This window comes from Narcine bancroftii, chromosome 8 (assembly GCF_036971445.1).
Source record: "Narcine bancroftii isolate sNarBan1 chromosome 8, sNarBan1.hap1, whole genome shotgun sequence".
Classification (NCBI taxonomy): Eukaryota; Metazoa; Chordata; class Chondrichthyes; order Torpediniformes; family Narcinidae; genus Narcine; species Narcine bancroftii.
In genome coordinates this window covers 128,616,221-128,629,955 of record NC_091476.1, presented here as the reverse complement: position 1 = coordinate 128,629,955, position 13,735 = coordinate 128,616,221, and positions in this window count along the sequence as shown.

Below are 13,735 nucleotides of genomic sequence, written 5' to 3'. Positions count from 1 at the left end.
TTCCCAGCATCTGATTCCCGGCCTCTGATTCCCGGCCTCTGATTCCCCGCTTCTGATTCTGATTCCCTGCCTCTGATTCCCCATCTCTGATTCCGCACATCTGATTCCCTGCCTCTGATTCCCCCCCTCTGATTCCCCATATCTGATTCCCCGCCTCTGTTTCCCCGCCTCTGATATCCCGCCTCTGTTTCCCTATATCTAATTCCCCACCTCTGATGCCCCAACTCTGATTCCCCGCCTCTGATTCCCCAGCTCTGATTCCCCGCCTCTGATTCCCCGCATCCGATTCCCCATATCTGATTCCCCGCCTCTGTTTCCCCGCCTCTGATTCCCCGCCTCTGTTTCCCCATATCTGATTCCCCACCTCTGATTCCCAACTATGATTCCCCGCCTCTGATTCCCCAGCTCTGATTCCCTGCGTCTGATTCCCTGCGTTCTATTCCCTGCCTCTGATTCCCCGCCTGTGATTCCCCATCACTGATTCACCACCTCTGATTCCCCACCTCTGATTCCCCACCTCTGATTCCCCATATCTAATTCCCCGCCTCTGTTTGCCCGCCTCTGATTCCCCGCCTCTGTTTCCCCATATCTGATTCCCCGTCTCTGAATCCCCAACTCTGATTCCCTGCCTCTGATTCCCCTGCTCTGATTCCCCGCCTTTGATTCCCCCCGTCTGATTCCCTGCCTCTGAATCCACGTGTCTGATTTCCTGCCTCTGATTTCCCGCCTCTGATTCCCCATCTCTGATTCCTCTGATTCTCCACATCTGATTCCCCATCTCTGAATCCGCACATCCGATTCCCTGCCTCTGATTCCCCAACTCTGATTCCCCACCTCTGATTCCCCAGCTCTGATTCCCCGCCTCTGATTCCCCGCCTCTGAATCCCAGCCTCTGATTCCCCATATCTGATTCCCCGCCTCTGATTCCCTGCCTCTGATTCCCCAGCTCTGATTCCCCGCCTTTGATTCCCCCCGTCTGATTCCCAGCCTCTGAATCCCCGTGTCTGATTTCCTGCCTCTGATTCCCTGCCTCTGATTCCCCGCCTGTGATTCCCCATCACTGATTCACCACCTCTGATTCCCCACCTCTGATTCCCCATATCTAATTCCCCGCCTCTGTTTGCCCGCCTCTGATTCCCTGCCTCTGATTCCCCTGCTCTGATTCCCCGCCTTTGATTCCCCCCGTCTGATTCCCAGCCTCTGAATCCCTGTGTCTGATTTCCTGCCTCTGATTTCCCGCCTCTGATTCCCCATCTCTGATTCCTCTGATTCCCCACATCTGATTCCCCATCTCTGAATCCGCACATCCGATTCCCTGCCTCTGATTCCCCAACTCTGATTCCCCACCTCTGATTCCCCAGCTCTGATTCCCCGCCTTTGATCCCCCATCTCTGATTCACAACCTCTGATTCCCCACCTCTGATTCCCTATATTTGATTCCCCGCCTCTGTTTCCCCGCCTCTGATTCGCAACCTCTAATTCCCCACCTCTGATTCCCCATATCTGATTCCCCGCCTCTGTTACCCTGCCTCTGATTCCCGGCCTCTGTTTCCCCATATCTGATTCCCCTCCTCTGATTCCCCAACTCTGATTCCCCGCCTCTGATTCCCCAGCTCTGATTCCCCGCCTTTTATTCCCGGCCTCTGATTCCCTGCCACTGATTCCCCGCCCCTGATTCCCCACCTCTGATTCCCCATATCTGATTCCCCGCCTCTGTTTCCCCAGCTCTGATTCCCCACCTCTGATTCCCCAGCTCTGATTCCCTGCCACTGATTCCCCGCCCCTGATTCCCCACCTCTGATTTCCCATATCTGATTCCCCGCCTCTGTTTCCCCAGCTCTGATTCCCTGCCTCTGATTCCCTGCCCTGATTCCCCATCTCTGTTTCACCGCCATTGATTCGCCACCTCTGATTCCCCATATCTGATTTCCCGCCTCTGTTTCCCCGCCTCTGATTCCCTGCCTCTGATTCCCAACCTCTGATTCCACACCTCTGATTCCCCATATCTGATTCCCCGCCTCTATTTCCCCATATCTGATTCCCCGCCTCTGATTCCCCAACTCTGATTCCCCGCCTCTGATTCCCCAGCTCTGATTCCCCGCCTCTGATTCCCGGCGTCCGATTCCCTGCCTCTGATTCCCCGCCTCTGATTCCCCATCTCTGATTCTCCATATCTGATTCCCCGCCTCTGAATCCCCATCTCTGATTCCCGGACTCTGATTCCCCTCCTCTGATTCCCGGCCTCTTATTCCCAGCATCTGATTCCCGGCCTCTGATTCCCGGCCTCTGATTCCCCGCTTCTGATTCTGATTCCCTGCCTCTGATTCCCCATCTCTGATTCCGCACATCTGATTCCCTGCCTCTGATTCCCCACCTCTGATTCCCCATATCTGATTCCCCGCCTCTGTTTCCCCGCCTCTGATTCCCCGCCTCTGTTTCCCTATATCTAATTCCCCACCTCTGATGCCCCAACTCTGATTCCCCGCCTCTGATTACCCAGCTCTGATTCCCCGCCTCTGATTCCCTGCATCAGATTCCCCATATATGATTCCCCGCCTCTGTTTCCCCGCCTCTGATTCCCCGCCTCTGTTTCCCCATATCTGATTCCCGCCTCTGATTCCCAACTATGATTCCCCGCCTCTGATTCCCCAGCTCTGATTCCCTGCCTCTGATTCCCCGCGTTCTATTCCCTGCCTCTGATTCCCCACCTGTGATTCCCCATCACTGATTCACCACCTCTGATTCCCTACCTCTGATTCCCCATATCTAATTCCCCGCCTCTGTTTGCCCGCCTCTGATTCCCCGCCTCTGTTTCCCCATATCTGATTCCCCGCCTCTGAATCCCCAACTCTGATTCCCTGCCTCAGATTAGCCAGCTCTGATTCCCCGCCTTTGATTCCCCCCGTCTGATTCCCAGCCTCTGAATCCCCGTGTCTGATTTCCTGCCTCTGATACCCCGCCTCTGATTCCCCATCTCTGATTCACCGCCTCTGATTCCCCACCTCTGATTCCCCATCTCTGATTCCGCACATCCAATTCCCTGCCTCTGATTCCCCAACTCTGATTCCCCACCTCTGATTCCCCAGCTCTGATTCCCCGCCTCAGATTCCCCGCGTCTGATTCCCTGCCTCTGATTCCCCGCCTCTGATTCCCTGCCTCTGATTCCCCATATCTGATTCCCCGCCTCTGATTCCCCAACTCTGATTCCCCGCTTCTGATTCCCCAGCTCTGAATCCCCGCCTCTGATTCCCCGCATCTGATTCCCTGCCTCTGATTCCCCGCCTCTGATTCCCCATCTGTGATTCACAACCTCTGATGCCCCACCTCTGATTCCCCATATCTGATTCCCCGCCTCTGTTTCCCCACCTCTGATTCCCCGCCTCTGATTCCCCATATCTGATTCCCCGACTCTGATTGCCCACCTCTGATTCCCCGCGTCTGATACCCTGCCTCTGATTCCCCGCCTCTGATTCCCCATCTCTGATTCACCACCTCTGATTCCCGGCCTCTGATTCCCCATCTCTGATTCCGCACATCCGATTCCCTGCCTATGATTCCCCACCTCTGATTCCCCGCCTCTGATTCCCCATATCTGATTCCATGCCTCTGTTTCCCCGCCTCTGATTCCCTACCTCTGTTTCCCCATATCTGATTCCCCGCCTCTGATTCCCCAACTCTAATACCCCGCCTCTGATTCCCCAGCTCTGATTCCCCGCCTCTGATTCCCCGCATCTTATTCCCTGCCTCTGATTCCCCGCCTCTGATTCCAGGCCTCTGATTCCCAGCATCTGATTCCGGCCTCTGATTCCCGGCCTCTGATTCCCTGCTTCTGATTCTGTTTCCCTGCCTCTGATTCCCCATCTCTGATTCCGCACATCTGATTCCCTGCCTCTGATTCCCCACCTCTGATTCCCCATATCTGATTACCCGCCTCTGTTTCCCCGCCTCTGATTCCCCGCCTCTGTTTCCCAATATCTAAGTCCCCACCTCTGATTCCCCAAATCTGATTCCCCACCTCTGATTCCCCAGCTCTGATTCCCCGCCTCTGATTCCCCGCATCTGATTCCCTGCATCTGATTCCAAGCCTCTGATTCCCTGCCTCTGATTCCCAACCTCTGATTCCCCACCTCTGATTCCCCATATCTGATTCCCCGACTCTGTTTCCCCGCCTCGGATTCCCCGCCTCAGTTTCCCCATATCTGATTCCCGGCCTCTGATTCCCCGCCTCTGATTCCCCGCCTCTGATTCCCTGCCTCTGATTCCCCATCTCCGATTCCGCACATCTGATTCCCTTCCTCTGATTCCCCGCCTCTGATTCCCCGCCTCTGATTCCCTGCCTCTGATTCCCAACCTCTGATTCCCCACCTCTGATTCCCCATATCTGATTCCCCGCCTCTGTTTCCCCGCCTCTGATTCCCCGCCTCTGATTCCCAACTCTGATTCCCCGCCTCTGATTCGCCAGCTCTGATTCCCCGTGTTTGATTCCCTGCCTCTGATTCCCTGCCCTGATTCCCCATCTCTATTTCACCGCCTTTGATTCGCCACCTCTGATTCCACATATCTGATTCCCCGCCTCTGTTTCCCCGACTCTGATTCCCTTCCTCTGATTCCCAACCTCTGATTCCACACCTCTGATTCCCCACATCTGATTCCCCGCCTCTATTTCCCCATATCTGATTCCCCGCCTCTGATTCCCCAACTCTGATTCCCCGCCTCTGATTCCCCAGCTCTGATTCCCCGACTCTGATTCCCGGCGTCCGATTCCCTGCCTCTGATTCCCCGCCTCTGATTCCCCATCTCCGATTCCCCGCCTCTGATTCCCCGTGTCTGATTCCCTGCCTCTGATTCCCCGCCTCTGATTCCCCGCCTCTGATTCCCTGCCACTGATTCCCTGCCCCTGATTCCCCACCTCTGATTCCCCATATCTGATTCCCCGCCTCTGTTTCCCCGCCTCTGATTCCCCGCCTCTGATTCCCCATATCTGATTCCCTGCCTCTGATTCCCCAACTCTGATTCCCCGCCTCTGATTCCCCAGCTCTGAATCCCCGCCTCTGATTCCCCATGTCTGATTCCCTGCCTCTGATTCCCCGCCTTGATTCCCCATCTCTGATTCACAACCTCTGATTCCCCACCTCTGACTCCCTATATTTGATTCCCCGCCTCTGTTTCCCCGCCTCTGATTCCCCGCCTCTGATTCCCCATATCTGATTCCCCGCCTCTGATTGCCCACCTCTGATTCCCCGCCTCTGATTCGCCAGCTCTGATTCCCCGCCTCTGATTCCCCGCATCTGATTCCCTGCCTCTGATTCCCCGCCTCTGATTCCCCATCTCTGATTCACCGCCTTTGATTCGCCACCTCTGATTCCCCATATCTGATTCCCCACCTCTGTTTCCCGGCCTCTGATTCCCCGCCTCTGATTCTCCATATCTCATTCCCCGCCTCTGAATCCCCATCTCTGATTCCCGGACTCAGATTCCCCACCTCTGATTCCCGGCCTCTTATTCCCAGCATCTGATTCCCGGCCTCTGATTCCCGGCCTCTGATTCCCCGCTTCTGATTCTGATTCCCTGCCTCTGATTCCCCATCTCTGATTCCGCACATCTGATTCCCTGCCTCTGATTCCCCACCTCTGATTCCCCATATCTGATTCCCCGCCTCTGTTTCCCCGCCTCTGATTCCCCACCTCTGTTTCCCTATATCTAATTCCCCACCTCTGATGCCCCAACTCTGATTCCCCGCCTCTGATTCCCCAGCTCTGATTCCCCGCCTCTGATTCCCCGCATCCGATTCCCCATATCTGATTCCCCGCCTCTGTTTCCCCGCCTCTGATTCCCCGCCTCTGTTTCCCCATATATGATTCCCCGCCACTGATTCCCAACTATGATTCCCCGCCTCTGATTCCCCAGCTCTGATTCCCTGCGTCTGATTCCCTGCGTTCTATTCCCTGCCTCTGATTCCCCGCCTGTGATTCCCCATCACTGATTCACCACCTCTGATTCCCCACCTCTGATTCCCCATATCTAATTCCGTGCCTCTGTTTGCCCGCCTCTGATTCCCCGCCTCTGTTTCCCCATATCTGATTCCCCGTCTCTGAATCCCCAACTCTGATTCCCTGCCTCTGATTCCCCAGCTCTGATTCCCCGCCTTTGATTCCCCCCGTCTGATTCCCAGCCTCTGAATCCCCGTGTCTGATTTCCTGCCTCTGATTCCCCGCCTCTGATTCCCCATCTCTGATTCCTCTGATTCCCCACATCTGATTTCCCATCTCTGATTCCGCACATCCGATTCCCTGCCTCTGATTCCCCAACTCTGATTCCCCACCTCTGATTCCCCAGCTCTGATTCCCCGCCTCAGATTCCCCGCGTCTGATTCCCTGCCTCTGATTCCCCGCCTCTAATTCCCCATCTCTGATTCCCCACCTCTGATTCCCCGTGTCTGATTCCCTGCCTCTGATTCCGCGCCTCTGAATCCCAGCCTCTGATTCCCCATATCTGATTCCCCGCCTCTGATTCCCTGCCTCTGATTCCCCAGCTCTGATTCCCCGCCTTTGATTCCCCCCGTCTAATTCCCAGCCTCTGAATCCCCGTGTCTGATTTCCTGCCTCTGATTCCCCGCCTCTGATTCCCCATCTTTGATTCACCGCCTCTGATTCCCCATCTCTGATTCCCCACCTCTGATTCCCCGTGTCTGATACCCCGTGTCTGATTCCCTGCCTCTGATTCCACGCCTCTGATTCCCCATATCTGATTCCCTGCCACTGATTCCCCGCCTCTGATTCCCCATCTCTGATTCACCACCTCTGATTCCCGGCCTCTGATTGCCCACCTCTGATTCCCCGCCTATGATTCGCCAGCTATGATTCCCCCCCTCTGATTCCCCGCGTCTGATTCCCCGCCTCTGATTCCCCAACTCTAATTCCCCGCCTCTGATTCCCCAGCTCTGATTCCCCTCCTCTGATTCCCCGCATCTGATTCCCTGCCTCTGATTTCCCGCCTCTGATTCCAGGCCTCTGATTCCCAACCTCTGATTCCCCACCTCTGATTCCCCATATCTGATTCCCCGCCTCTGTTTCACCGCCTCTGATTCCCCGACTCTGTTTCCCCATATCTGATTCCCCGCCTCTGATTCCCCAACTCTGATTCCCCGCCTGTGATTTCCCAGCTCTAAATCCCCGCCTATGATTCCCCATATCTGATTCCCATCCTCTGATTGCCCACCTCTGATTCCCCGCCTCTGATTCGCCAGCTCTGATTCCCCGCCTCTGATTCCCCGCATCTGATTCCCTGCCTCTGATTCCCCGCCTCTGATTCCCCATCTCTGATTCCCCGCCTGTGATTCCCCAGCTCTGATTCCCAGCCTCTGATTCCCCGTGTTTGATCCCCTGCCTCTGATTACCTTCCTCTGATTCCCGGCCTCTGAAACCCCGCTTCTGATTCTGATTCCCTGCCTCTGATTCCCGATCTCTGATTCACCACATCTAATTCCCTGCCTCTGATTCCACGCCCCTGATTCCCCACCTCTGATTCCCCATATCTGAATCCCCGCCTCTGTTTCCACGCCTCTGATTCCCAACCTCTGATTCACCACCCCTGATTCCACATATCTGATTCCCCGCCTCTGTTTCCCTGCCTCTGATTCTCCGCCCCTGTTTCCCCATATCTGATTCCCCGCCTCTGATTCCCCAACTCTGATTCCCCACCTCTGATTCCCCAGCTCTGATTCCCCGCCTCTGATTCCCCGTGTTTGATTCCCTGCCTCTGATTCACGGCCTCTGATTCCCCATCTCTGATTCACCGCCTTTGATTCGACACCTCTGATTCCCCATATCTGATTCCCCATCTCTGATTCCCGGACTCTGATTCCCCACCTTTGATTCCCGGCCTCTTATTCCCGGCATCTGAATCCCGGCCTCTGATTCCCGGCCTCTGATGCCCCGCTTCTGATTCTGATTCCCTGCCTCTGATTCCCCATCTCTGATTCCGCACATCTGATTCCCTGCCTCTGATTCCCCACCTCTGATTCCCCATATCTGATTCCCCACCTCTGTTTCCCCGCCTCTGATTCCCCGCCTCTGTTTCGCCATATCTAATTCCCCACCTCTGATGCCCCAACTCTGATACCCCGCCTCTGATTCCACAGCTCTGATTCCCCGCCTCTGATTCCCCGCATCCGATTCCCCATATCTGATTCCCCGCCTCTGTTTCCCCGCCTTTGATTCCCCGCCTCTGTTTCCCCATATCTGATTCCCCGCCTCTGATTCCCAACTATGATTCCCCGCCTCTGATTCCCCAGCTCTGTTTCCCCATATCTGATTCCCCGTGTCTGATTCCCTGCCTCTGATTCCCCGCCTCTGATTCCACGCCTCTGATTCCCTGCCAGTGATTCCCTGCCCCTGATACCCCACCTCTGATTCCCCATATCTGATTCCCTGCCTCTGTTTCCCCGCCTCTGATTCCCCGCCTCTGATTCCCCGCCTCTGATTCCCCGCCTCTGATTCCGCAACTCTGATTCCCCACCTCTGATTCCCCAGCTCTGATACCCGCCTCTGATTCCCCGCCTCTGATTCCCCGCCTCTGATTCCCCGCTCTGATTCCCCGCCTCTGATTCCCCGCCTCTGATTCCCCGCCTCTGATTCCCCGCTTCTGATTCCCAACCTCTGATTCCCCACCTCTGATTCCCCATATCTGATTCCCCGCCTCTGTTTCCCCGCCTCTGATTCCCCGCCTCTGATTCCCCAGCTCTGATTCCACGCCTCTGATTCCCCGTGTTTGATTCCCTGCCTCTGATTCCCTGCCCTGATTCCCCATCTCTGATTCACCGCCTTTTATTCGCCACCTCTGATTCCCCATATCTGATTCCCCTCCTCTGTTTCCCCGCCTCTGATTCCCAACCTCTGATTCCACACCTCTGATTCCCCATATCTGATTCCCCGCCTCTGTTTCCCCGCCTCTGATTCCCCGCCCCTGTTTCCCCATATCTGATTCCCCACCTCTGATTCTCCTACTCTGCTTCCCCGCCTCTGATTCCCCAGCTCTGATTCCCCGCCTCTGATTCCCCGTTTTTGATTCCCTGCCTCTGATTCCCCGCCTCCGATTCCCCACATCTGATTCCCCATATCTAATTCCCCGCCTCTGTTTGCCCGCCTCTGATTCCCCGCCTCTGTTTCCCCATATCTGATTCCCCGTCTCTGAATCCCCAACTCTGATTCCCTGCCTCTGATTCCCCAGCTCTGATACCCCGCCTTTGATTCCCCCCGTCTGATTCCCAGCCTCTGAATCCCCGTGTCTGATTTCCTGCCTCTGATTCCCCGCCTCTGATTCCCCATCTCTGATTCACCGCCTCTGATTCCCCACCTCTGATTCCCCATCTCTGATTCCGCACATCCGATTCCCTGCCTCTGATTCCCCAACTCTGATTCCCCGCCTCTGATTCCCCATCTCTGATTCCCCACTTCTGATTCCCCGTGTCTGATTCCCTGCCTCTGATTCCCCGCCTCTGAATACCAGCCTCTGATTCCCCATATCTGATTCCCCGCCTCTGATTCCCTGCCTCTGATTCCCCAGCTCTGATTCCCCGCCTTTGATTCCCCCCGTCTGATTCCCAGCCTCTGAATTCCCGTGTCTGATTTCCTGCCTCTGATTCCCCGCCTCTGATTCCCCATCTCTGATTCACCGCCTCTGATTCCCCATCTCTGATTCCCCACCTCTGATTCCCCATGTCTGATTCCCCGTGTCTGATTCCCTGCCTCTGATTCCACGCCCCTGATTCCCCATATCTGATTCCCTGCCACTGATTCCCCGCCTCTGATTCCCCATCTCTGATTCACCACCTCTGATTCCCGGCCTCTGATTGCCCACCTCTGATTCCCCGCCTCTGATTCGCCAGCTATGATTCCCCCCCTCTGATTCCCCGCGTCTGATTCCCCGCCTCTGATTCCCCAACTCTAATACCCCGCCTCTGATTCCCCAGCTCTGATTCCCCTCCTCTGATTCCCCGCATCTGATTCCCTGCCTCTGATTCCACGCCTCTGATTCCAGGCCTCTGATTCCCAACCTCTGATTCCCCACCTCTGATTCCAAATATCTGATTCCCCGCCTCTGTTTCACCGCCTCTGATTCCCCGCCTCTGTTTCCCCATATCTGATTCCCCGCCTCTGATTCCCCAACTCTGATTCCCCGCCTGTGATTCCCCAGCTCTGATTTCCCGCCTCTGATTCCCCATATCTAATTCCCATCCTCTGATTGCCCGCCTCTGATTCCCCGCCTCTGATTCGCCAGCTCTGATTCCCCGCCTCTGATTCCCCGCATCTGATTCCCTGCCTCTGATTCCCCGCCTCTGATTCCCCATCTCTGATTCCCCGCCTGTGATTCCCCAGCTCTGATTCCCCGCCTCTGATTCCCCAGCTCTGATTCCCAGCCTCTGATTCCCCGTGTTTGATCCCCTGCCTCTGATTACCTTCCTCTGATTCCCGGCCACTGATACCCCGCTTCTGATTCTGATTCCCTGCCTCTGATTCCCCATCTCTGATTCACCACATCTAATTCCCTGCCTCTGATTCCACGCCCCTGATTCCCCACCTCTGATTCCCCATATCTGAATCCCCGCCTCTGTTTCCACGCCTCTGATTCCCTGCCTCTGATTCCCAACCTCTGATTCCCCACCCCTGATTCCCCATATCTGATTCCCCGCCTCTGTTTCCCTGCCTCTGATTCCCCGCCCCTGTTTCCCCATATCTGATTCCCCGCCTCTGATTCCCCAACTCTGATTCCCCGCCTCTGATTCCCCAGCTCTGATTCCCCGCCTCTGATTCCCCGTGTTTGATTCCCTGCCTCTGATTCCCCGCCTCTGATTCCCCATCTCTGATTCACCGCCTTTGATTCGCCACCTCTGATTCCCCATATCTGATTCCCCACCTCTGTTACCCCGCATCTGATTCCCCGCTTCTGATTCCCCATATATCATTCCCCGCCTCTGAATCCCCATCTCTGATTCCCGGACTCTGATTCCCCACCTCTGATTCCCGGCCTCTTATTCCCGGCATCTGAATCCCGGCCTCTGATTCCCCGCTTGTGATTCTGATTCCCTGCCTCTGATTCCCCATCTCTGATTCCGCACATCTGATTCCCTGCCTCTGATTCCCCACCTCTGATTCCCCATATCTGATTCCTCGCCTCTGTTTCCCCGCCTCTGATTCCCCGCCTCTGTTTCCCCATATCTAATTCCCCACCTCAGATGCCCCAACTCTGATACCCCGCCTCTGATTCCCCAGCTCCTATTCCCCACCTCTGATTCCCCGCCTCTGATTCCCCGCGTTCTATTCCCTGCCTCTGATTCCCCGCCTGTGATTCCCCATCTCTGATTCACCACCTCTGATTCCCCACCTCTGATTCCCCATATCTAATTCCCCGCCTCTGTTTGCCCGCCTCTGATTCCCCGCCTCTGTTTCCCCATATCTGATTCCCTGTGTCTGATTCCCTGCCTCTGAATCCCCGCCTCTGTTTCCCCGCCTCTGATTCCCTGCCACTGATTCCCTGCCCCTGATACCCCACCTCTGATTCCCCATATCTGATTCCCCGCCTCTGATTCCCCATCTCTGATTCCCCACCTCTGATTCCCCGTGTCTGATTCCCTGCCTCTGATTCCCCGCCTCTGAATACCAGCCTCTGATTCCCCATATCTGATTCCCCGCCTCTGATTCCCTGCCTCTGATTCCCCAGCTCTGATTCCCCGCCTTTGATTCCCCCCGTCTGATTCCCAGCCTCTGAATCCCCGTGTCTGATTTCCTGCCTCTGATTCCCCGCCTCTGATTCCCCATCTCTGATTCACCGCCTCTGATTCCCCATCTCTGATTCCCCACCTCTGATTCCCCGTGTCTGATTCCCCGTGTCTGATTCCCTGCCTCTGATTCCACGCCCCTGATTCCCCATATCTGATTCCCTGCCACTGAGTCCCCGCCTCTGATTCTCCATCTCTGATTCACCACCTCTGATTCCCGGCCTCTGATTGCCCACCTCTGATTCCCCGCCTCTGATTCGCCAGCTATGATTCCCCCCCTCTGATTCCCCGCGTCTGATTCCCCGCCTCTGATTCCCCAACTCTAATACCCCGCCTCTGATTCCCCAGCTCTGATTCCCCTCCTCTGATTCCCCGCATCTGATTCCCTGCCTCTGATTCCACGCCTCTGATTCCAGGCCTCTGATTCCCAACTTCTGATTCCCCACCTCTGATTCCCAATATCTGATTCCCCGCCTCTGTTTCACCTCCTCTGATTCCCCGCCTCTGTTTCCCCATATCTTATTCCCCACCTCTGATTCCCCAACTCTGATTCCCCGCCTGTGATTCCCCAGCTCTGATTCCCCGCCTCTGATTCCCCATATCTGATTCCCATCCTCTGATTGCCCACCTCTGATTCCCCGCCTCTGATTCGCCAGCTCTGATTCCCCGCCTCTGATTCCCCGCATCTGATTCCCTGCCTCTGATTTCCCGCCTCTGATTCCCCATCTCTGATTCCCCGCCTGTGATTCCCCAGCTCTGATTCCCCGCCTCTGATTCCCCAGCTCTGATTCCCAGCCTCTGATTCCCCTTGTTTGATCCCCTGCCTCTGATTACCTTCCTCTGATTCCCGGCCACTGATACCCCGCTTCTGATTCTGATTCCCTGCCTCTGATTCCCCATCTCTGATTCACCACATCTAATTCCCTGCCTCTGATTCCACGCCCCTGATTCCACACCTCTGATTCCCCATATCTGAATCCCCGCCTCTGTTTCCACGCCTCTGATTCCCTGCCTCTGATTCCCAACCTCTGATTCCCCACCCCTGATTCCCCGCCTCTGATTCCCCGTCTTTGATTCCCTGCCTCTGATTCCCCGCCTCTGATTCCCCATCTCTGATTCACCGCCTTTGATTCGCCACCTCTGATTCCCCATATCTGATTCCCCACCTCTGTTACCCCGCCTCTGATTCCCCGCCTCTGATTCCCCATATATCATTCCCCGCCTCTGAATCCTCATCTCTGATTCCCGGACTCTGATTCCCCGCCTCTGATTCCCCAGCTCTGATTCCCCGCCTCTGATTCCCCGTGTTTGATTCCCTGCCTCTGATTCCCCGCCTCTGATTCCCCATCTCTGATTCACCGCCTTTGATTCGCCACCTCTGATTCCCCATATCTGATTCCCCACCTCTGTTACCCCGCCTCTGATTCCCCGCCTCTGATTCCCCATATATCATTCCCCGCCTCTGAATCCCCATCTCTGATTCCCGGACTCTGATTCCCCACCTCTGATTCCCGGCCTCTTATTCCCGGCATCTGAATCCCGGCCTCTGATTCCCGGCCTCTGATTCCCCATATCTGATTCCCCGCCTCTGTTTCCCCGCCTCTGATTCCCCGCCTCTGTTTCCCTATATCTAATTCCCCACCTCTGTTTCCCCGCCTCTGATTCCCCGCCTCTGTTTCCCTATATCTAATTCCCCACCTCTGATGCCCCAACTCTGATTCACCGCCTCTGATTCCCCAGCTCTGATTCCCCGCCTCTGATTCCCAGCATCCGATTCCCCATATCTGATTCCCCGCCTCTGTTTCACCGCCTCTGATTCCCCGCCTCTGTTTCCCCATATCTGATTCCCGCCTCTGATTCCCAACTATGAATCCCCTCCTCTGATTCCCCAGCTCTGATTCCCTGCCTCTGATTCCCTGCGTTCTATTCCCTGCCTCTGATTCCCCGCCTGTGATTCCC